Source organism: Musca vetustissima, unplaced genomic scaffold, assembly GCF_032173495.1.
Source record: "Musca vetustissima isolate MV318-11 ecotype Yass unplaced genomic scaffold, APGP_CSIRO_Mvet_v1 utg27727, whole genome shotgun sequence".
NCBI classification, from domain to species: Eukaryota; Metazoa; Arthropoda; class Insecta; order Diptera; family Muscidae; genus Musca; species Musca vetustissima.
In genome coordinates, this window is record NW_026880928.1 from 269,310 (window position 1) to 294,834 (window position 25,525).

General features: G+C 32.4%; 1 protein-coding gene across 1 annotated transcript in view; it reads left to right on the forward strand.

Annotated features, from left to right (window-relative positions):
* Positions 1–25,525, forward strand: part of LOC133326932 (cuticlin-4) — a 39,280-nt gene that overhangs the window by 11,386 nt on the left and 2,369 nt on the right. The gene's annotated exons all lie outside the window — the stretch shown is intronic.

The window sequence follows — 25,525 nt, forward strand, 5'->3', positions numbered from 1 at the left end:
TATAGATATAGAGAACAATTTAAAAGCCTCAAATTAAAAGACCCATTGAGAAGTCTTAAAAATATATTTGTTTTATAAATATTTCTTACGCCCTTCAATATATCTTTTATTTTGAATTTATTTCTAAAAATCGCCCATCATTCAATTTGGGAAACCCTGTCAACAAGAAAAGAAAAAAAATATGTTACCACCACTGTCTCTGATGTTATGCTTGTTTTAGTTGATTTTACACTCGAATGACGATTTGGTGAAATCGTAGCTGCTGCTGTCGTTGGCTGTATCTTTGCCTGTCTGCCTTCCAGCCTAACAGCTACTACTGTTGTAACTTTTCTCGTTTTGTTGTCTTTTTCAGTTTAGTCGTTGTTATTGTTATACTGATGGATATCGTTTCGTGCGAACGAAAGTGTAAGGCGGCAACAGTACAATGTGTAATGTGATTCAGAAAAACAAAAAAAGTGATCCGTCGTTGCAGTGCTGGTACAAAAAAACAAAATTTTGCTACACTTTCAGCCAAAAACAAAAATTTATTAAAAATTTCTTCGAGAGGCGCCACAAAACACAGAGTCAAATCGCTCATCACTTGTTGCAACATTTTCTCTAAAACCAACAACCAAAATTATATGCAACTGCCTAGTCAGCCTACTACTATTAACAATTAACTATACCACCATACACCACATCCACTCACACTCGCGATTTGCTCCACTTTAAAATTGTGTGCACATGAATTGAAGAAGAAAAGAAAAAACTCTTGAAGATTTAGTAGCATCAACCTGCCACACAACAACAACTACACAACACATACCACATAAAATGCATCACAAGTTTGTGGTACAGAGACAGCTTTTTCCATACAGATAGCTTGTTTTGTTTTCTATTTCATTGCGAGGTTAGATATTAAAGTTTTAGAAAATTTAGAAAATTTTAGAAAAAAATCTTGCTTTGGTCCTATTAAAAAAAATGTTATAATTTTTATTAAAAATGTATGAAAATAAGGAACTGTTATCATCAGTTTTATTTATCTCCCTCCCTTTCTCTACATATACTACATATACACTTATCATCTAATATAGAAAGACTAAAGACATAAACTTGATAAAATATATCATGTTAATATCTTCCACCATAGGGTGGATTGTATATGAAATTTTGTCATTCCGATTAAAATTCTATGTCGATTTCGAAATGTCCGTATTCTAAAATCTCGAACCAGCTCGAAATATTTAAAATAGCGCTTTAATATCGTGCACAAACAGTTGTATTAAACTAGAGGTGTGCAAAAAGAGAGGAGAGTAAAAAAGAGAGGAGGATAAAGAAGAAACCGACATATGAAATGTCTTACAAAAAGAGAACGCAGAGAACGAGATTATTGATACAATGTAAACACGGGCCCAGTTCCCATGCTTGCCCAGCATTATATTAAACTTAGAATGTTGCTGTTGTCTTTCTCTTACGTGAATTCCGTTTAGTTATTTTTTACTTGATATTAGAGTCGGCATCGCCTCCTTCAATTGGTTGACCATGCCTATGGGTAAGTAGTCGGGGGCAAAAGTCGACTTTTATATATATTTTTTTTGATTTTTGCAACTGACTAAAAAGTTGCTTTTTAGACTTTTCCCATTTTGGTCCCTTACTAAAAAGTTGACTTCTCGATCTTTCGATTTTGTCAAACCTGTTCAAAAACAACGTTTGACTTTTACCGACTAATGGAAAATCGATTGAAAAATTTTGTAGAATGTTTAATTTGGGCTTTTTGATAAACCAAGAAGAAAATCGAAAGTCTATCTTAAAAAGTCGGCTTTTTAATTTCTTAGAGAACAAAAGTCGACTTCGAATTTTAGATATTTCAATACAAAAAGTCGATTAATCGAAAGTCGATTTACTTATCCCTAGACATGTCTTCTCGGGAAGCTCTTTTTCTTTTTTGTGGGTTTGGCGTTCGTCCGGAGGCCTAATCCTCTTCGTCACTTCCGAGAAGGTGGAGGGATCCTCAGGTTTATCCATTGGCTTGTTTTGTTCTTTTCGTTTATTCTGGCTATTTTCGCTTTTGTTCAACGGATAATTGCTTCTTTCTTGTAGTGAGCTTGGCGATTTCCTTGCTCATTTCGTTAGCCATAGTATTAGCTTCAGTGTTTTTTTTCGAAATTCTAAGACGATTGTAGTTTTCATGTCTTCATGTTCAGACCATGGAACAGGCTCGATCGGAGCCCTATAGGCTCCAGTCCGACCAAACTTATCGAGTTTTTTCCTTCCCAAAAATAATTTTCTTAAGAAAAAAATTTTACGCTCCATTATAGACTTCATTATTTTTCAAAAGTTTAAATTTTTTTGATGATATTCTCCTATAATCTACAAGATAGTACAGATTCAAGGTCTTGTATATTTTGTTCACCTTAAGAAAAATCAAAATTCGAGCATTTTCGAAAATTTAATCTGAAACTACACGTCAACACTCATCCGAAATTGACTAACGTGTACTACACATTAAATAATGTAAAACGCAATAATAATTACAGTGGTTGTGTGTGTGTTTTTTTTAAATTATATTTTTTGCTACGGTGGTAAAGAGAAAACTCAACATGTTTCTGTTAAAAAGAAAAAAATACAACAACACCAGGCACAACAACAATCCCAATTACATTCACTAGGCAATTTCTTAGAGCGTACAACACATACTCGTATTCCATTCATTTAGCCAACAATAATGCTGCTGCCGCCTCAACTTCATAGGCATACAATTTGGTATGTTAGCTTTAAAGCGGAAAATGTCACTTGCAATAGCTAGAGCTATGGCCGCAATGACGCTGTTGTTGTTGTTACTGCTGCTGCTGCTCTTCGTTGTTTGCAGTCAAGCGCAAAACCACAATTGGTTTAAATTTTTGTGAAAATCAATGATTGATGATCATCAGATCACATATGGGGGAGATATTTTTTGACGGCGGCGGCTGGTATGTCTCTTAGACGCACACACACACACACACATTCGATTTTGACGCTGTCATTTGACCATTGGCCAGTGGTACAATTTAACTGACAAACATTATCGATAGTATTGTCATTGATTTATTACAATCATTTTATTACGATTTATGTATCACCAGTTGTATATCGCGTGTGTGTGTGCGTGTTTGTCTAGTGCAGCTTCTTCTCCTAAGCATCGTATGTAGTTGTCCCGTTATTGTTGGTTGGTACAGAGATAACTACACTATGTAGTTTATACTTCCAGGAAATTTGGTTTCACTTTCTCTGTATTCCGATCTATTGATAATATCGAAATGAATATCGATATACAACACGTACATATGTATGACAGTTTCACATAATACTAATGAATTGCAACAATTGTTATTGTAATGAGATTAAAATCATGATGCACCATTGAAGCCATAAACAGATTCAAAATTATGATTATGTTTCCAGTTCAGATCTTATTTATATAAAAAAAGTCCTCCATAATAAGATTTGTATATAATATCTGTGGGCAGAATATCTCATCCCATAGCTTGAAGAAATTATAGTAGAAAATATATAGAAAAACAAATTCAGTTAATTCAGGGAATTAGAACCTTGAATTTTATAAAATTTTAATATTAAAAAAATTACATATAAACATTATCCTTTAACCTAAGAAAAATATATACAAGTCTTAAGATGTGCATCTCATGGTATCTTACAGCAGTCTTCCATCTAGCAGTTTAAATAAAAATCTCTTTAAAGTCCAGAATTTGTTCCAACATTCTGCTCTCCAGAATATAGCCCTTGTCCAAGAAATTCAGAGAGCCTATCATCATTTTGAAAAATATTCCTGGATTTTATCTTTGCATGTGAATATCTTTGTCATGGACCTAAGTTATTTGATCAGCCCAAGCGTAAAAAAATAGGTGGCAACCTACCCACAAACCTCCTCTCATACAAAAATACCTCTAATACGTAAATTGAACCTCTTTGCCATAGATTACACTATGGCCTATACAAGGTCGAACAGGAAGACCAGTATGGGGGCATTTCAATGGGAATGGGCCTTGGGCACGTATAACATCATGTGGTGTAATTTCTTCTATGATATCACTATGGTGTAATGGTACGACGAGGTTGTGTAACACTGGTCCCAGAATAATCATTGTGGTAATTTAGCCTCCAACATTTGCGTCTTCTCGAATCTCACTCGAAAATGGAAAAAGAAAAACTTTTACAATACAAATGATCAAAGTCGAATGTCCGTGAACTAGAGTTGGACAATCTAGTTCACGGGGGGAATCGACCTTTCTCGTTCTTAATATAAAAAGGGATTACATCATTTGCGCCACATATAGTTCCGACTTATAAATAGTACAAAGATGTACAAAAGATAACTATAGGAACTAAAGAAATGTATCTAGTCCCTATCGTTCCTGTGTCGGAATAGTACTAATGAAAGTGGCCCACTCTACATGTAGCTTTTAAGTCAAAAACTTTGGCGAAGTCCAGGCCAACATTCAACTAATAGTCTCTTCATAGAGTTGGGGAATCTCGTTCCTGATGCGGTTCGTCCCTCAAAAGGAACAAGTTTATTCATTTAGTTCCATAGCTTCTGTTTTTGTTTAATCGTTCAATGGTAAACGTCAATAAATTAGATGAACGATTGAACCAAAAGAAAAAAATTAAAGTTTGGTAAATAGTTCCTCTGAAATAGTTCATTCTGCAACGATCCAACTCGAATTCTTCCCCTATCGGTGGTAGTCTTGTGTCGTTCGTGAACGACCTAGTTCAATTGAACGAGTCAGTCCACTGAACAAGTGAACGACATAGTTCAATTTTTATTATTGTCGTTCAACGAACGATACCAAACTCATTTGGTTTCTGAACGACGTTGCTCACTGAACGACGTTGCTGACTGAACGACATTGCTCAAATAGTCAAATAAGAACAATTTCATATAAAATCTGTTATTTTGAATGAGATTCGTGTAATATGCGGTGCTTAAAATATCAAATGCTTCAGAAGTGTTTTACGTACAGCTGGAGGGTCAGTAAATAATGTGATGCGACATTTAAAAGCAAATGAAACTACGGAAAATAGGCAAAGGGGGACCAGAGCAAAAACTGCAGCGCAAACAAGAGTGCTGCCGAATATTTAAGGAGTTATGCCATTGACCACCACCCCTTAACAAAGTGGAGAAAATATATAGAAAAGTCCTTCGAATGATTGTGAAAGGTAATCATTCTTTACGGTTGGCTGAACTGCCAGAACTTTATTGGAATACGCTGCATTGCCAATTGAACTGAGTATCCAATTGAACGATATAAGCAACTGAATGAGGTGAACGACCTAGTTCACTTAAAAAATGATCTAGTTCGTTCGATCTCTGAACTGAACGAGATTGCCCAAGACTAATCGGTGGATCGTCACCAAGTTCGGTCAATGAACGAGAAGATCTAGATGAAGGATTGAATCAATAGGAACCATGTAAACGAGAGCTAAAATTAAAGACTGCAGAAAAAACGTTTATTTTGCGGGATAGTTCTTTCCGTCAATAAGTTCGGTCATTGAACTCGAAGATCTAGATGAACGATAGAATTAAAATGAACTAGATTTACGAGAGCAAATCTGAAAGACTGAATCCAAAGGAACTAGATGAACGATTGAATCGGACCTACTTCCGATCGTTCATTTTTCGGAATTTTTCCGTCGAACTGGTTTGTTTCGGAACGAGTCACTCTCTTCTTCCACTATCGATGACTGGATTGCTGTTTTTTTTCAGATAGGGAATCATTTATACGATGTTTTCGATGGTGCTGCTCTGTACCGAAGATATTTGCCAGATTGAAAACCTTAAAATTTTTATTAAATAAAAATGTTCATATTCTATGGGATTTTTGATGATCTCCGATTAAGAAAAAAACATTTTACAGATTGATAAAATATTTCAGAATTTAACTCAAAGCACAATTTGATGCAACAATGTCTGTCGCATGACCATTGTATGATCTCCAATTTCATTTCCGATTCGGAAACATACTTTTACTTCCAACTGAAGCCTACCAGACTAGTCTGAAGTATCTGGATGGTGTGTATGGCAAACAAAAAGAGATGGAAAGAAAAAAGTGCAAGCAAACCTTCCAACTACATGATATTGGATTACATGGAAAGGAAGAAAGTTTATATGAACAAAAAATGTAAATTTATTTATAAATGTTGTTTTTGCCATTTTTTATACCATCGTTTTTTCATGAAATAATTGTGATGGATTTAACAAAATATCAAATGATTTCTTTTCAAATGACTTGAATGGGACTTTTTCACTCTCTTTTTTTGTTATGATTTATCAGCAGAATTTTTGGTCAAATCTATAAATTAGCAAAACAAATGTATGCATAAATTAATCAAATGTTGAGATAAAATTCATCAGACACATTCACACATACATATATGATCATGTATATGATAATGCTTGTAGTAGTGGTGGCATGCCATTTACATAGACACACTGGGTTTGCTACTTTGGTCGGCGAATGTTTGTCAAGGCCCAGGTACTGTGAGACGGGATTATTAACGCCAGCCACTTTTTGTTGTTGTTGCGATACTAGCTTAGCCACAGCAACAAAAACAAGTCGAGCAAAATTTCAATTCATTCGTAAAGTTGTAATTTAATAAGGAAAATGAAAACCACTTTCTTCGCAAGTAAGAAAAGACAACAACGAAAACAGAAAATTGAGCGAATGCACATCTGGTGCATAAGAAAATGAAGCAGCAGCCACAACAACAACAACAATAGTGCTGCAAAAACAAACTTCGCACCAAAAGTAAATGTATTGCCAGTTCGTCATCCAAGCATTCGTTGTTAAGCCTGTTGTTGCTACTACAATTTTTTTGGTTGGTTGGTTGGCTGGCTGTGTAGTTTAACCAAACACACTTACAATTGCTTGCATTTTTTCCAAACACTCACTCGTATAACTGAAATTGGGTCAACAATTAGCAGCCAGTTGCTGTTGTTGGTGGTGGTTGTTTTGCCGAGTGCATTACTGGTGGCGCATGCAACAACCACTGTCCAACCAACCATCCAGCTCGTCATCAAGACATCATCTCACCATACTCGTTTCATTTTTGCCGTTTTGTTAATCTCAAAATAAAAATAGTAATAAAAATTTGCCCGGTTGCAACAATATGTGGCAAGGTAAGTCTTCTTGTATGCCGTGGCTGTTTTCAATGACTGTCGAAAATGAAAAAGTGTATTTTTTGACTGTGAAACACAGTGTTACATTTCTTGCAATTTAAACTCAGTCAACGGCCCTACTCGAATTCTTCACCTATCGGTGAATCGTCACTAAGTTCAGTCAATGGGGAGGGAGATTTAGATTAACGATTGAATCAAAAGGAACTAGATGCACGAAAGCAAATCTGAACGACTGAAACCAATGGAACTAGATGAACGATTGAACCGGACATAGTATTGATCTTTATTTTGCGGAATAGTTTCGTTCAACTAGTTCATGTTTGAACGACCCATCTCTAATTCTTCCCCATATCTGTGATCCGAATGATGTTTTTCATATAGGGAATCATTAATCCGATATTTTCTATGGTGCTGTCCTAGATTGAAGCCCTTATAAAGTTCTATAGTTTTTAACTAAAAATGTTTATCTTATATTAAAGGTTTGCTAATCTTCGATTTCTTCCTCTATCGATAAATCGTAACTAATTTCGGTCGATGGATATGATGGAAGATGATAACGATTGAATCAAAAGTAACTAGGTTCAATAGAGCAAAAATGGACGACTGAAACCAAAATAACTAGATGAACGATTGAAGCGGACTTACTACCGTTCGTTCATTTTATGGAATAGTTCCGTTGAACTAGTTCGTGTCTGAACGACCCATCATTAATTATTTCCCTCAGTCAGTGACTTGATTGATGTTTTTTTCAGAAAGTCGTGTAAACTGGATGAGGAGATTTCTTTCGGAACTGTCGAATAAAAGAAAATCTATTGTTTTTTTCGACACTGACCGCATTCTGTTGGAAGTCTAGGGGGATTTCTTGTGAAATTCGATAGGAAAATTGCCGACCTTCATCTCATACATATCTGATGTACTATCCGACTTTTGGACAAAAATCGTTACGAAGACTGAAATAATTATTTTTTTAAGGAAAGGATCGACCTTTCTGGTTCCTTTTCTAAACAGGAACTAGTTTCATCACACCACTTCTTCATTGGACGTTGCACTAAATTGGTGAACTTAGTTCCTTTTCTAGTTCCGACTCCTTCAATGAAATCTCGCTCCTTCATCGCAATTTTATGCCCTAAAAATGTGAACATAGTTCCTATTGTTCGATTCTCCTAATAGTTCCAATAAAGTAGTTCATTCCTGAAGACACTTCGCTCCATATTGTTCCAACTCGTAGGTAGTTAATTTGAATCTCGCTCTATCATCGTAATGTTTGCTTAATGCACTAAAGAGGCGAAACTATTTCCGATCGTTCCTTTCTCGGAATAGTACCAATGTAGTACTTCGTTTTGGAATTTTGTAAAACAAAAAAAGGTCTAAAAAATTGTTTTTTTGCAATCGGGCAAAAGTTTCGCTCAATTCTGACATGAGATCAGATGGCCCTAGGAACATTTTTGTGAAATATTACGGATTCTACAATATATTCAATTTTCCAATTCTCGTAATTATAACAAAAGTTCGGTTTAGAGAGACTGTGGATTTTATTAATTTTTCATTCATTCATTTTTTCTCCTAAAATGTAATGAGAAAGCCAGGCATATAATGTCAGAGGCAGGCACAATGAATTTACACAACCGGTTACAATTTCGCATGCAGTTTTTGTTGTTGTTGTGTTTGGAGACAGCATACCTACCTATCTCATGGATCGAAAAAAGAAAAAAAAACAAGAAACAGACATGGCAACAAAAGAAGAACTGGAACTGGCCAACAACGAACGGCACAGCAATCATCTCCTTTCTTTAACGGTGCATACAAACGGGTGAAAAATACAACAGACCCATACACACTTACATACACCGACATAGATTACCGGTCTTGGCGTATGAAAAGTGCGAACGAGCCCTTGAGTTTTTACTTTCATTTTACACATCATTTATGCGCTGTTGCTCCAGTTTGTCAAAGTTCGTTGATATCATGAGCATGTCGTATATAAATGTATGTATGTATGGGATATAAAAAGGCTTTTTCCATTTGAAATATACAGGCAAGCTGCCTGGCTGGTGGTATGTGAGACTGACGATGAACGGATATTGCCAATGGTGGTTTGGTTCGGTTACTTTTTTGGATGTGTTAACGGTTAATGAAAAGTAAAAGTTAAGGAAGAGGAAAACCAAAAAAATCGTTGGGGAGAACTTGAATACCGTTATTGGCACTTACGAAAGACATTTTTTTATTTTCATACCATTATAAAAGAGGGGAGAGGAAATTGCATTTATTTATTGAGGAAATTTTGTGTATATTGTTATACAATAAATACAGGAGAGCTGTTTGCAGTTGTTGTTATGTATAATATGCATGTTCGTTCATGTTTGCCTAAAAGAGGGATTACATTTAAATGACTGATTTGTAGGGGTTATTGTTTTTACAAACTGTGTATGCTTCCTAAGTCTTTCGTGTTTGAGATTGTTTCTTTATTGTTTTTTTTTAATTATATGCTATAAATTAAAATCAGTGGACCTCAGTAAGACAGTGTTTTAATCGTTTCTTTCATTAAAAGTGAAATTAACACCAATACATTTTTTTTGGAAAACTATATATATATATTTTTTTTTTTTTTTTGAAGTTTAACAATCATTAACTTTAATTTTAAAAGAAATTTTTATTGCCATTTTCATAATGATATTTCACAACTAATACTCTAAATTCTTGAACACACTAACGAAAGTTATTGGCTTTACAGCTCAGGTCAGAGTATTACTAAAGAAAATATGTGCTAATTATGTGATAATTATTAGTGATGTCTTTTTTATGGTGTTCAAAAGTCCCAAATGATTTATTAACACATCTATACTAAATATTATAGCAAATAGATTTCACTTTCACTTAAAAAATTTTGTATAAATTGAGCAAAAATAGTTTTGTTACTTTCTAAGAACAGCTATTAACAAAACTGAAAGAAAAACCAAGAGAAAAAAGAAACATTCTCCAAAACCAGCAACAGTCTAATGGAAGGACGTCCTTCAAAACTTCTCCCGGGCAAAAATTTGAATACAATGGGATTTATACTGAAATATTCACAGATGTCTATAATGGCATACGAAGATTGATAAGAAAAAAAGAACAGTTAAGGTTTGATAAAAAGGACCGTTTATTTACTCTTCAATATATATATATATATATATTGTAATGTCCCTCACACTAAGGCCAGCATTTTTTTCCAATTCTCGAAACACTTCTGAAACACAACAACTCCTGTTTCAATTTTTCAGTTATCTATAAAATCATGCAAATCGCATTACTTTCTTCAATTTTGGGAAGAGAAAAAAATCAACCGGTACCAAGTTCGGAGATAACGGTTTTGTTTTTGGTCAAAAACTTGCGCACGAACATCGATGTGTGAGCTGGTTTGTTTAATTTTTCCACAATTCTGTGGACTTCCGACCAACTGCTTTGTGCAAATCTTGCATTATGTCAATGTAGTGTTCCTTATTGACCGTGCGACCTTGTGACAAACATTCATAATACACCACGCCATTGCTGTCGAAGGAAACCTTCAGCAAAACCTTCACATTTGACCAACTTGAAGTTCTTTTTTTGCTTTTGGCTCTTCTAGACGTTTCCAGATAGATTGGGGCTTTTAATGAGCAAATCTCGTATTCGGTAGATTAATGTATTCTGTAAGTCCTTTAAAATCAAATCGTATTTACTCTCCCTATGTTTGCCTCTTGAGTCATTTAATATATCACACATGTGTATAAAAAAAAAGTTTGTGTCTTTAGTCTTTTGTTGGCAATGCTTATGTATTCAAACAATAAACTTGTGTCTTAAGTCTTTGGTTGACAAAAGGTTTGTGTATTATCTGCTCTCTTTGTATTGCTCTCACATTTGAGCCTTTTCTCTTCAAATGGGTCGACAATGACGAAAATCTTAGTAGCCATGTCATTCTCAAAAAAGTTCGTGTCTTAAGTCTTTTGAAGGCAATATTTTCTCTTTTTTAATTAGAATTGCTCATTGTTGTGATGATATCGAGGAAATATATATTTTAAACAAACATCAAGTGTTTAAAAAACACAAAAGAGCGGTTATCAGCCGCACCTTGTTTTAGACCACTTATGCGAAAAATAGTATAATAGTGTTGATGGTTAAATACGATTCTCTTTTCGCCATTCATTGTTAATGATAATCTCTCAGTTAAACTTAAATTGAGAGTAGGTGAGTGAGAACGTTCACCTACTCTCAATTTAAGTTTGTTCAATTCTGTTTCAGACCAGTGGTGGGCATAACAAGTAAGAGCAAGCGTAGGTGAGCGTAACTGAGAATTCATCACCAAAAATTACAGTGGAAAATAAAAGTACGTTTTTAACCATTTACCCTAACGTATGATTTTGGGAAGTTTTTAGCAACAGTGTGTTAGACACTATCCTCATTATCTCTTTTCTATATATAATATCTAATTTCTCATAAATATTTACGCTCTCACTAGATGAAACTAAATAATTTTGTACACTGTTTGTGTCTTAAATATTTTGATATGATATTTAATCTCTCATTTAATTTGTGATTTAATTTTGATGAGAGTATGGATTTAATTCTCTTAATACATTTAAATCAGAGATTCACAGATCGACGTTTTTATTTTATGGCAAAATTTGTTTATTTAAATTTATATTAATAATTAATTCGGAGATATAAACTGGTTATAGAAGTCTCAACTTTTGATGAAAGTAAGAAGTTTGTAATGAATTGTATGACTTGTTTCGCATTTTCCCTCAATGAGAATTATATTATTTACCTTTACTCTCATGATCCATAATATAATTTCTATAAAAAAATATTCACAGTCTCTAACCATAGAAATTAAAAGTAAAAAAAAAAACTTTTTATGTTTTACTCGACTCAATTATATTTTTTGGTAATTTTATAGTAAAAAATACTTAAAATTGTTTTATGGCTTGGTATACACACCAACAAAATAAAATATAATTGCAACATAAAATGTGATTTATATTCACAATTATGATGACAATAAAAATCCATGTAGCTTAAAACTCCATATAACATTTTGTTATGAAAGTTGCTTCACTAAATTCATAAATGAGGCATTTAATGAAAATTCCACCAAAGTGACAATGACCACATAAATATTTCAACTCAATACAAACATACTGACATCGTTGTAGTGCCCGAAAAACATTAATTACAATAACCCATACTACAATGCATTGTATATGGTATAGAAAAAAACAGGGTTAGCCGTGAAAAATTTCAAAAGTTGAAACAATGTGTGGTTTTTTCTTTATAATAATCGTGTGCCTACCAGACAATGTATAATACTATAAAAGTCAGGCCTCTTGCAAATTATGGCAATTTTTATCAATTTTATTGACTGTTATGGTCCACAAAAACATGTCATTGATGATTATTTCAATTTAAATTCCAATTTCACTTTCACATATACGCTGTACATGTATATATATTTAATGTATATGCTTCGTGTGGTTCCAGTATCTTTTTTTTTTTTTTTGCTTCACCTTGACGCAGCAGCACTCCTTTTCAAACGAACTCCAGCAAAGTAAAATGAAAAGCATAAGTCAAAAGTGAAAAAAAAAACTATCAACAACAACCTCACCTAACATAACAACGAAATTATCATTTAACTTTTTTAAAGATCTGGTCTATTGTAAACCCAACACACAAGTGTGTATGTGTGCTTGTGAAATTGAATTGACTGAGTTTACATGAAAAAAAAACATGATCATAATTACAAAAGACAAAATAATTTATACAAACACACTGACTGAGTGAGATGTTAACAGTTTATTTTATTTTTTTGTTGCAAATTGCTGTTAGTCCAAATTAATGCTACATCATTTGAGGGGAAACAACTAAACAACATCAGAGGCAACAACTTCAATTTAATAGCTATTAATAACAGCATGTAATTTTGTCCAATTTCTGTGTCCATGAAGAAATAAAGACCCCCAACAGCTATAAATGAAATATGTGTAACCATAACTTATGAACGACATTGCCGTAAATTCAAATCGTCATCAATTCAGTGGGGGGAAAACATTAATTGATTATTGGGATTTATTTTACCCCACAAAATATGGAATATTAGAAACATCTTGAATAAATAAAATATTAGTAAATCAATTAAAATTAACACCTTTTAATTTACTTTAAACATTGTATGATAAGTAAATATTCACAATCGATTGAAACTTTTATTTCCACAAAAAAAAACTTTATTTGGCGAAATTTTTATTAAGGTCGTCATATTTAGCCATATTTTAAACCTTATCTGCAAAGAAGTTTTGACACCCTTCAAGACCCATACTGTACTCGGAAACTGATAGTTTTCGTAGTTGAGACAATGTGTGTGGTTAACACGTTGAAATTAAGAATTTTCGGGATAACTTTTAAATACATTTCATTTTTGGAATATTTCAAATGTCTAAATTGCTGATCTAGTAAGAAAACAAAGGACAATAATATAAAATACGTCTAAAATTCAAATTTAATTAATTAAAAAACTCTTTTTTTTAACAAACTTCTATGATTAAAAAAAGTTTTTTGAAATTCATTACATCATAAGAAGGTTTGTTTCTTAAGTCTTTTGTATATTCATGTACATTCTCAAAACGTTTGTCTCTTAAGCCTTTTCTATATTATTATATATACTCTCCCATTGGGTTTGTTTCTTAAGTCTTTTTGTATTTTCATATATACTCTCAAAAAGATTGTCACTTAAGTCTTTTAATACAGCACATACATTGAGAAAAAAAGTTTGTGACTTTAGTCTTTTGTTGGCTACAATTCATTATTCAAAGCCTTTTCTATATTTTCATATATACTCTCCCGTTGGGTTTGTTTCTTAAGTCTTTTGTATTTTCATATATACTCTCAAAAAGATTGTCACTTAAGTCTTTTAATATAGCACATACATTTAGAAAAAAGTCTGTGTCTTAAGTCTTTTGTTGGCAAAATGTGTGTGTAATTCAGTGTTGGGCAAAATGTTTACCAATCGACTCTCAGTTACGGTAGCGTATATGGGTAAGCATGCCTGGTGTAATTCTATGCTCCCACATATGCAGTGTTTCTCCTCGTGTGAGGAGATCAGGGCGAAAAAGTTTGTGTCTTAAATCTTTTGTTGACATGACCAGATTTATTTTTAATTTTATCTCATCTCTTGGTGACATTTTATCATACCTCTCAATTAAATTGTAAATAATAATTTTGACGCTCTCAATGTGTGGTTTGTGCCTTAAACAGAGTTGAACAGAATTAAATCGAGAGCAAGTGTGTGAGAGCGTAAGTGAGAGATCCCATCCAAAAATGACTGGCGAAGACAGAAAAAAAGAGAATTCGTGTTTAGCCATCACCGCTATCGTACTAATTTGTGCATTAGTGCACAATATACACAAAATAATCCATCGAATAGTAAAGGTTGCCAAAACTGGTCTCTTTCATTATGTCTCATTTGTTTTGGTGCTCTTAAGACCACTTTGCAAATCAGTGAAAACATTAAGGGCATTGACCAAGCGATGAAAGGCGAAAGGTTAACAAACAAACAAGAGATCATTGCAAACGAAAAAAAACGTAACTTTCAATTTCTGTTCGAAATGGTCTTTCAATAAACGGGTTTGAACATAAAACCCGTTATTCGTTTATTTTATGTTAGGGCTGGGCATGATTTTTTAAACTTTTTTTTTGGTTCTTTATTATTGACTTTGGTATATTTGCGATTTCATTGTAGCTCGGCTTCCCACCATAATTTTATAACGGAAATATCGTATGGCAAACTTAAAATAGCCAACTCATTTTTGCTCAATCGACCTTTACGTAACAACACAACGAAAAGTTTATAAAAGTCGTTTCCCTTCTTTCTATCGAAAAAATACTTAAAACTTTTTTGTTGCTGTTGTATTTATTGTTATTTACTTTATAGCAAGCATCATTGGGGTAAAGGTATACTACATTGGCCCGTATATTTGAGGTGTTCCTCCATTAAGTGTACAAAAATGAAGACAATACCAGTTCAGTCCCAAAGCCAATCACGAAAAGCATCTGTGTGATAAGTGTATTTTTTTGTCTTTCGTAAAATTGCTTTGAAAATGCTTTCGAGCAATTTTTGCTGTTGTTTGGTTTATGATTGTAAAGATATGCGTTGTTTGTCTGCATCAGTTTTTTTGTGTATTGTTTAAACAAGTTTTTTTGTTTGTTTTGTTTTTGTAGTTCAAGTGAAAGTTTTTTTTTTTTTTTTTGAAGTTTACTCTTAAAGGTGAGAAATGTTTTTAGAGGGGGTTTCTTGTGTGCGTTAACGGGTATATAAGTGTGAAATATTTTACACAATAATTTTGAGATTTTTTTACATTTCTAATTTTGTAGCATTTATAGACTTTTGTTTGTTGCTATTTAATTGTGAAGTCTTTTTTGGCATAATTCAAAAATTTTACTAAAATTAAGTAATGCAGAATGGGACTAACACATCTGTTTTGTTGAAAATGAGGTGAGGGCATTAGGTGGGCATTCAAGTCAAAACTGTATGCAAAATTTTCTACAAAAGATCCTGAAATGTCAAATTACAGTCACTTTACTTAAAAAATTCGCCGAGTACAATTTAAATATCAAAAGGGAACTCTGTCAAGACATGAACCTATTTTGAAAAAAATATGCAAATATCTTAAAAACCTTACCAAACGTGCAGTACACAATTTAAAATATTTACCTCAAATATTGCTGCCTTTTAGTGTTTTTGCTATAGTCGCAATATTTTATTTGTTATAAATTACATTTCCCAGCGATATGGCTAGAATTCTTAGGGTATAAAAGCAGAAAACCTAGAGAAAGTTGACAGATAATTTTTAGATATAGATAAGTGTTTTAAAACAGATCCAACACCATTTTCGTATCGTCCTACATGAATTTTCCAATCAAATAATCTGTACATTTCGCATTCTCAGAGGCTAAAAAATCTCCTGGTCGACTATTTACAATATAGATCCCCATTTCGGGGGTTTCGTTCTATTCATATTCTTAGCTCTTTCGTGTCTTCATCGATATTACAAAAAATCGAGAATCTTACTCCCCTCTTAAAAATTAGTTCAAAAATTTGTTTCTTAAGACTTTTGATTACTTACACTCTGAAATTTACATCTTTATAACTGAAATCGCATGCCCCGTGCCCTGTAAGGAGTTCATAAATATAACCATAAACGGATATATCCAAAATTTTAATTTATTACTATCCCCATCGAATTCACTAAGGTTGACTATTTACAATGTATATCCATGTTTTGGGGTTTTCGGTTTGAGTCACATGACTAGTTATATTCTGAGCTATTTGGTGTCTTCATTTGCCAATGAAGATATAAAAGAAAAATCGAGAAACTATCTTTCTCCCTAAAAACTAGTTCAAAAGTTTGTTGCTTAAGTGATATGATTACGCACACTCTGAAATTTACTCATTTATAACCGAATTTGTTGCCATTTGACTGTCGGGTGCTAAGTGCCCAGTTTTTTGTAACAAAATAATTTGAAGGTTTGTTTCTTAAGTCTTTTGATTTATTACTCTCCTCATCGAGTTGCCTAAGTATTTTTGAGAATTCTCATTTCTTAGTAATTCTCGTGTCTTAAGTCTTTTATTGTGTAAATGGCTTGTGTATTGCTCTCGCATAAACACTCATCTCATCAATGGCCGATCATTGTATATTCTTTAAACGTTTGTGTCTTAAGTCTTCTGTTGTCTAAACCATTTCATTAATTTTATTTAATCTTTGATTTTATCATCAATGCTACTCATGCTCAATATATTATCATTATTGTTCTCAATGATAACTGTGATATGTTATCCATTCTCCCAATAGGTTTGCGTCTTAAATCTTAAATCAATAGATATATCGATAGATGGTTACGCATGATTTAAGGTACTTTGAAGATAGTAGTCACAATTTCCTGACCGGCCAGTGATGTTACATTCTTCTCAGCAATTTACGAAAAGTCACAACCCACTTTTATTTCAATAATTTATTGTTTTAAATTAAAAAAAAAAACGACAATAAAATAAACTTGATTTCTCTCTCTCCCTCTTTCCTTCAAAGTGCGTGTGTCTTAAGTCTTTTGCATAATTACCAAAAATTGACAAATTGAAATAAAAAAAAACCAACTATAACATGAAACACTTACCTTTTCAACCTAAATATTTACTATTTTCTCCCGCTTGAGTATCATTTAAGTGTATGAATGAATGAATGTGTAAGTGTTAAAGTGAAGGAATAAAATGAAATAAATGACGGGATCTTCTCAGCCAGACATAATATGACCAGATAACAATCATGTTTATGTTTAGTTAACAAGGCCACGAATAACAACAATAAGAATAAAAAAAACAATGGAAAACAAAAAACCTGAAATAACGTGCGCCAACAAAAGCTTTTCCAACCGAGAACCTTAGCTGTCAAACAAACACACTCACACTAACTTGCCTACATTCTGACTACGACAAAGAGGCAGAACAGCCATGGTATTCGAATGTCTACAATTGGACATATGTGTTTATTACTTTTTTTCCACGGCAAAGCACGTGAGTAAACATGCCTAGAGGCAGAACAAGAATCTTGGTGTAGTGGCGCTTTTATGCTGCTGCTAACTGCTGACATTGTTAATGACGTTTTACTCGCTAGAGAAAATCCAAAAACCAGAACCGAGAGTAATATTGTTGTTTTTCTATTTTTGTTGTGGTTCTCTTTTTGACGTATTTTCTGTGGGTTAATAGCACACTTGTACAATAATAACATTAACACATGGGGTAAACTGACGGAATTGCATAGCTGGACTGTTTATCAATCGAATATAGCGGCAAATTCGATGACGCAGATAATGATAATTAAACGAAGACGATGAGTAACATAATTATGTCGTGCATTTATCTTAGAGCGATAGTTGTCCATATGATTTGTGCTAAAAAGAAAGAGATCAAGATTTTTTTTAGATAACTCACACTCTCATACTAAGCAGTGAGAGCAGTTTAGTGCGAACGCAACCATAAAAAGAGAGAAACTAACGAACTATTGAGATATTTTATAGTTTTATGAGTATGAATTTAGAAAACTGTCAAGTTAACAGCTTTCTTTTAGCCACGGTTCATAAACCAAACGACTAACAACATTCACTTGCAGCCAAGACTTGTTTGGGGCACCAACGGAAAGTCTCTTTTTTGAAATAAACGGCGGTGGTGAAACAAAAAAAAAATAATAATCACAAAAGAAAAACTTAATGTGGCAAGAAAAATAGTGAAATCAAGTTAAAAAATAAAGCAACAAAAAAAAAAGAAATTATAACAGAAACCAAATTATTTTTTTTTATTAGATTTTTGGTGTGCTGAAACTATTGAAATATTATGGCCTTTACCAGCTAGCCAAAACAAGGAGTTTTATTTTCAGAAAAAAGGTGTTAATTATTTGAAATAAATAAAATATGTAAATAAAGAAAATAATAATTTACTTGCAAAAAATTGTAGAAAAAAATTAAAATTAAAAAAATAAAAGTTTTAACAATAAAAATTAAAAAAGAAAAACAAAAAATAAAAAGTCTAATTTTGAAATAAAACAAATATTGTGTTATAAAAATGCATTATGTATAAATTGTGGAAATACCTATATCGGTTCGGCAAAAACATTGTCATTACCAATTCTCGAAAGGGTTGTTATAAAGATTTGTAGATTTACAAATTTGTAGACTCAAAACGAACATATTCTGAATAAATTTTACATTTGTGTTTTTATGTATTGCAAGTACTTAGATAGTTGGAAAATGTGATTAAATATTTGAAATGGTGTACGCAATATAAAAATTGTCCGATTTATTATCGATCACAACGCCGAAATATGAAATTACAGCATATTTTAACTCCTCGAAATATTCATCGATATTCTGCATGACTATAATATTTGATAAGCATTCTAATAACCGTAAAAATGTCTGCAGTCAGTTAAAATTACGATAGAGCTCGTAACACATAAAATAGAGTTTGGACTCAGAGGATTTTTGATATTGAAAACTGGGTATATCAATTAGTTCCCGTTTTGTAATGTTCCACCATTTTCCAAACAAAGTAGTTGCCATATGGTATATTCGGTTAATGGAAAATCGCAGAAAATTTTCAAAATATTTCTAAGTTTTTACTTTTTCGTTTTTTAGGTTCTAGGCATTTTACAACCGAAATGGTTGTCATTTGTTCAGATTCAAATCAGCTGATTAAAAGCTAAAATTCTTTTTTGTATAACAATTTTAATATAGGTCCATTTTTTGACCCACACTTCAAGATCACACCTTCTTTTTCCTCATTTTAAAGATCCAGGCCATTTCGCCACCGAATGGATCATTCATTTGGTACAACCGGTTTTAGGAAACTAAAATTCATTATCGCAGAAGATTTTCAAAATGGGTCCATGTTTTGACCTAGACCTCATAATATATTTATATGCAAAATTCTTTTAATATAGATCCCGTCCCTCTTTTCTGTATTATGAAGGCCTTACCCGAAGTTTTCAAACATAAATTTCTGTAATTTGTCATATCGCCATATCGGAAGATATAATTACTCCTGTAAAAGTGTTTCAATACAGATCCATGGTTTGGCTCAAATAGAGCTCACTTCCCCTACTCGTAATTATGAAGGTCCTAGTCGATTTTTCTTTCATAAAATCCATATAAAGATCCCTACAACTTTTAGGCATTTTTAAGATCTGAATCGAATTATCCCAACCTGTGTGTCTTGAATTTGACATTTCGGTTTATCACAAGATAAAAAAAAATCGTCTGACAAATTTTTTTCAACAGAGAACCATATTTTGTTGACATAAAGTCCATATAAAGGTCCCCAAACGTTTAGACATTTTTAAGGTCCGAGTCGAATAAGCCCAACCTATGGGTCTGAAATTTATCAGAGGATAAACATATTAGGGGATATCAACAGCATAAATAAATCTTAAGCTTGAATGGAAATTTTGAAACCAAAAATTTCGAAAAGAAACACACATTTTTTTATTTAATACCTTTAAAAAACAATCAAAAATCAACAATTTATTTAATTAATATTTTTCCTTTTTTTCTTTGCAGTTAATTTCAATTTTTGTGTTTTTGGATAGTTTTCACACATACGTATATGTATGCTATTCCCAGGCTTTGGACGTAACAGTATTTAAATTAAGGATTTCTAAATTTACACACACACACACAAACAACTGTCACACAACATGGGACAACCACATAGGCGATCATCAAATTGGCTGGCATTATTTTGTTTAGTTTTAACGCTTAAGGTAAGACGACAATATAATCGTTTCTCTGGACGATCACAAATTTCAAATCTACGAAAACAAAACAAAAGTGAAATGAAATGCTTTTTGCTTTGCTTTCATTATTATTTGACAAACTTTTTCTTTCATTGATTTTTGGAATTTCGTTAACAAGCAAACAAAAAAAAATAGTAACGGTTTATTAAAATCTTAACCCAATTCATTGACGGAAAAACAAAAGGCACAATGTTATCATCTGTCTATTTATATAGAAATGTAAATAAGATTAATTTACGTTATAGATATTGGAATTTTTAAAAAGATTTGAACTATTTCAATCACAATTGACCAGCCTCTCCATGTCGACAATGAACAAACGAACGAACAATCACCAAACGAACGGAACTTCTTCCGAATGCTATATTGGAATGAAGAAAAAACACCACACTAGAGTTTTGTTTTTATTAAGCTATCGTGTTTGTTGTTGCTTTTGTAACGCTTGGGAAAACGCTTGAAAAGAAAATATTTTCTTGGAGCTTGGAACAGAAACAACAACAACAACCACAACGACTAATCAAACGAAGATGATGTTTAGAAATCGTACGAACATTAATGTGATGTGTGTGAGTGAGTTGATTTAGATTGCCATATGATGTCTGGAAGTTACGGACTAAACCGAAATGAGTGAATGAATCAGTCGATGAACGAATGAATGCATAAATACAAAAAAAAAAACAACGACGATTTCTTGATCGACATTTCGATATTGACCGTTACACACACAGTTGTTTGCTATTTTTGTTATTGTTATTATTATTATTAGATTTCCATACATTTGCATTATGAATAACGAGGTGTTTCCCATTTTTATGGTAAACAAATTGTAGGCAATGTAAAACAAATTAAATTCGAAACTTTATTAATGAAATTTTTGTTGGTGATCATATTATAAAACCAGGGAGCGGAGCAGTATAGTCGGACGGGGCCGACCATACGATACTCTACACAACTACCACAGAACTCTATCTGTCTGCTGATTTTTTTTATTTTGAGCCTGGGTAATATTTCATGCCCGATTAAAGGTCTACAGCACCTCCTCCTTACACTGACATATTTTCCCAATATTTCTAATATTCAATAGAGCTCTTCTAATTACTTGTCCATATTCCCTTCACCGTGGGCGGTGTTGTAATGTTCGGCTTATAGCCTATAGATGAATCGAAAAAAACACAAAAAAAATAGTTTTCGGTCCACTTCATCCCAAAATTATTATCTGATCATCACCGACAATTATAGGCGTTGTCCTTGACCATAACTGGAACCTCATGGAACATTTCAAAGCGATAAGCGTTATATTTCCGCCCTCTATTATGTCAATGTTTTATTAAATAATATCTGAATATGTAAGCACCAGTAAATATTTACGTGTAACTCCCACATCAGATTACATACGACAATATAATTGGTATCAATTTAAAGGCCAACCACTCCTCTTGGATATACTATCAACTCCTCGGCTCTATGTCCTTCAGGAGTAAATATATACGCTATAGAATACAAATTTTTGAGCGACCAGAAAAACCGACAAAAATTAAGTATTTGGTTCATTTCATCCACTAAATATTAACCGATCTTTACCTAAAACAATAGGGGTCTTTATTGGTCCATAACTGTGACCTGCATCGTGTTTACAAATTATAATGGACAGACGAACGAACAGACACATATGTCTAGATCGACTCAGCTAGTCGAGATATAACGATCGGTATACTTAAAGGTGAGTTTAGGACCAATATTTCGCGGCTCTTGAGGCTGCACAAAGCTATAATATAATACCCTGACAACATAGTTGTGTAGGGTATAAAAAGTTATATGAAATGTAACACATGGACTAAATGGACAAAATTCGAGAGAACTTTCTGTAATTGTGGATGGTATATAAAACCATCCACGATTACAGAAGTTCGAACTTGTTACATCCTGCATTCAAAATGTTTATATCAGCTGATGGTACTTCAAAAAAAAAAAACTTCAGCTGTTTTGTTATGTTTTGTAAACAAACAACAAAATTTTTCTCAAGCAAATTGATTGTTTTGTGAATTTTATTTTGATTTTGTATTTTTTAACAAAAATGGATGAAGAAAACGCAAGAATTTATAAACATAATCAATTTTCCGCTTCTTATCCATTTTTCTAACATAAAAACTGATTTTTTGTTTGCGCCAAATCAGCTGTATCGAAACGATCTTTTTACTGAATGTTCTTCGTTTACTTACTCTATCTTGAGAACGAAAATTTCGGATTTAAAATTCTTATTGAGTAAATGTTACTGGAAAAAACGAATGAACGACAGATAATCAAGATATCAGCTGTTCCATATGGACTAACTATTTATTGTGCCATGATTAAAACTAGTAAAAGAAAATTTTTCAAAATTTATATTCTCTTAAATTTTGGTTGAATGTTTTACAAGTTTTGTGGATTTAGGTATGGGTATCGAGTAAAAAGTTGCTAAACATGAAAAATTAGTAGATTCTTAAAGGTTTTGGAGCGGAACTAAAGCCAACTTCTGATTGGTTGTTGTGTTCATTGTGCCATCTAATTTTTACTTATTTACTAGATTTCCGTTCCCGAACTTTTCGAATTATTTTGTATTCTGATAGTGATACATATCAATCTTCAGGAACGGGTTTCTAGTAAAAAGTAGATTCTTGCAGATTTCGGAACGGAACTTATATTGAAAACATTCTGAAATTAACTTTTTTTATTAATCAAGAATTCGAAATAACAAATTACAGCCACTTTGGGGTAAAAATACCTTCTTCGAGAAGCCGATTCGATTGGAAAATATCAAAAATGATGCGGCCACCGCCTTCTAGGAACTTCTAGGGCTAGGAATTTCAACGTACAGAAAATTAAGTGGGGACTTTTGTTTGGGAGCCAAGTAATAGCATGAAATTAATTTGAAAATATTCTAGAACGAAGATCTTTTTTTACCAAAATTACAAATTACACCCACTTCGGGGCTTAAACTTTCTAAATTCCGAATATAGAGTCCTTCCTACATCGAAGATCTTTTGATGGAATGTTTACACCCAAATGTTTACCGCCAAAATGTCGGCAAAACATTCAAAATAACAAAAATGATTGGAGTGCGGAACATCATTTGTTGTCCTTTTTCTTCAAAACAAAAATTTATTAAAAAATCAGCCCAATCATGAATATTCGAAGAGAATCGAATCCTCAAGGAAAATATTTTCTTTTTTTAATATACGCTATGGAATTTGACATTTTATCGAGTAGATTTCGTATTTTTGTTCTTTTTCTTTAAAACATTGGAATAAAAAATTCAAAAGTGATCAAATAAATATATAATTATTTAAAATATGATTTTCTAAATGGTTTTACAAAATAAAAAAAAAAACTGGTTTTAATTTTTTTCATATTGGCCCTAATCGGCCAAAAAACTTTTAAGCTCCATAATTTCAACAAAGCAATCCTTTTTTCAAAAAGGACTATATCCTAATATAGTGTAAAAATCAGCTGATTATTTTTCCAGCAAAAACTTGCACATTTTGCTCTGGACAATTTACAAATAATACTTAATTTGCCCTCGCCCCCCCCCCCTTTTCCAGAACAAATTTGAAGAAGTAAAAAATGTAATAAAAAGGTACATATATTAAAAAAGTAAATCTATATATTATACAAAATTTTCACTCTCATCCAATAAAAACCAAAAATATATTAATAAATTAGAGCTCTCTAAATTAATCGCATTTATATAAAATTTACTAGTTTTTTTCTCTAATAAGAAAAATTATATCTCATGCTCCAACAATTTCATGCAAGTCTATATGTAGGTCTTTATAAATATCTAAACATTCATATTTATGAGAGTGTGTGTGTGTAGTGTAAATCTTCTTTTCTACATTTGAGCTTTATTGTGTGTGCGTGTGTTTTTGTTGTTGGCTAAAATGCAGTTATGCTCTGATTTGTACCAGTTTTAACTTTCTTCACTCCATTCATTTACGTTCAGCATGAAAATTTTCTTTCATTTTTTTGTGTTGTTTGTTCGTCGGTTTGTCTTTTCTTTTCATCTGTATTGGTTGCTACACCTGAGTCTGAACATTTTAAGTTTTCTGTTTTTAACCGAAATTACAGAAGTTTTCTGTGTTGTATAGAGGAATCATGTTTCAAAATGACCAATACAAAAATTGAGACAACGCGGATATAGATATTTATCTGGATATTTATGTATCCACAAAAATAATTTGAAATGTTTGAAATTGAGCGTTACCAGTAAGCAGAGTAGAACAAATATGTTTTAAATAAAAATCTCCAGGAATAAGTGGGTTGTACGAACCACGGTTAACAAATTAAAACTGAATTTTAAGGATTTTGAATATATTCAAAATTCGTAAAATTCATAAACATATTTTTTATTTGTAAGTTTAAAGAAAAACAGAATCTTTATCCCTTTCAGACACAAAGTCATTAATAAATTGTCAAATATATTTGTAGAAAAATTTAACGTGTTAAGTTCGTTTTCAGTTTATACAATTAATACCCATTTTTATACTAGCTTTCCTTACAAATTGTCAGATCATACAATTGATTAAGCTGCTCCTGAAAGGGTTAAAATACTTGAATCCCAGTCATATTGAGTCTACACGAAATTTAGACTAATATTGAATATTTTCAATATAAAATAATAATTCATTCATATCATTAACATAGCGGCAATAGAAATAGCAGTGCCAAATTTACACGATCAAAGTCCAACGAAACACAGGTATTCTGGTGTTTCAAGGTTTTTAATAACACTAATGATCACACATATATATCTACATATTTAAACTCTGCAAAGTTTGTAAGTTGTCCTACGATTGTTACAAAATTATTTGTCTTACAACATAAAGCATAATTACACTGACAATGATAACTTCAAAATTATGGATTATATTCAACATTTCCTTGAAACACACACATACATACTTGAAGCAGAAAATTACAAAATTTCTTACAATTAATAACCATGCGGATGTCATGGTAAATGTTTTTTTTCTGCGTCTGCGTCATC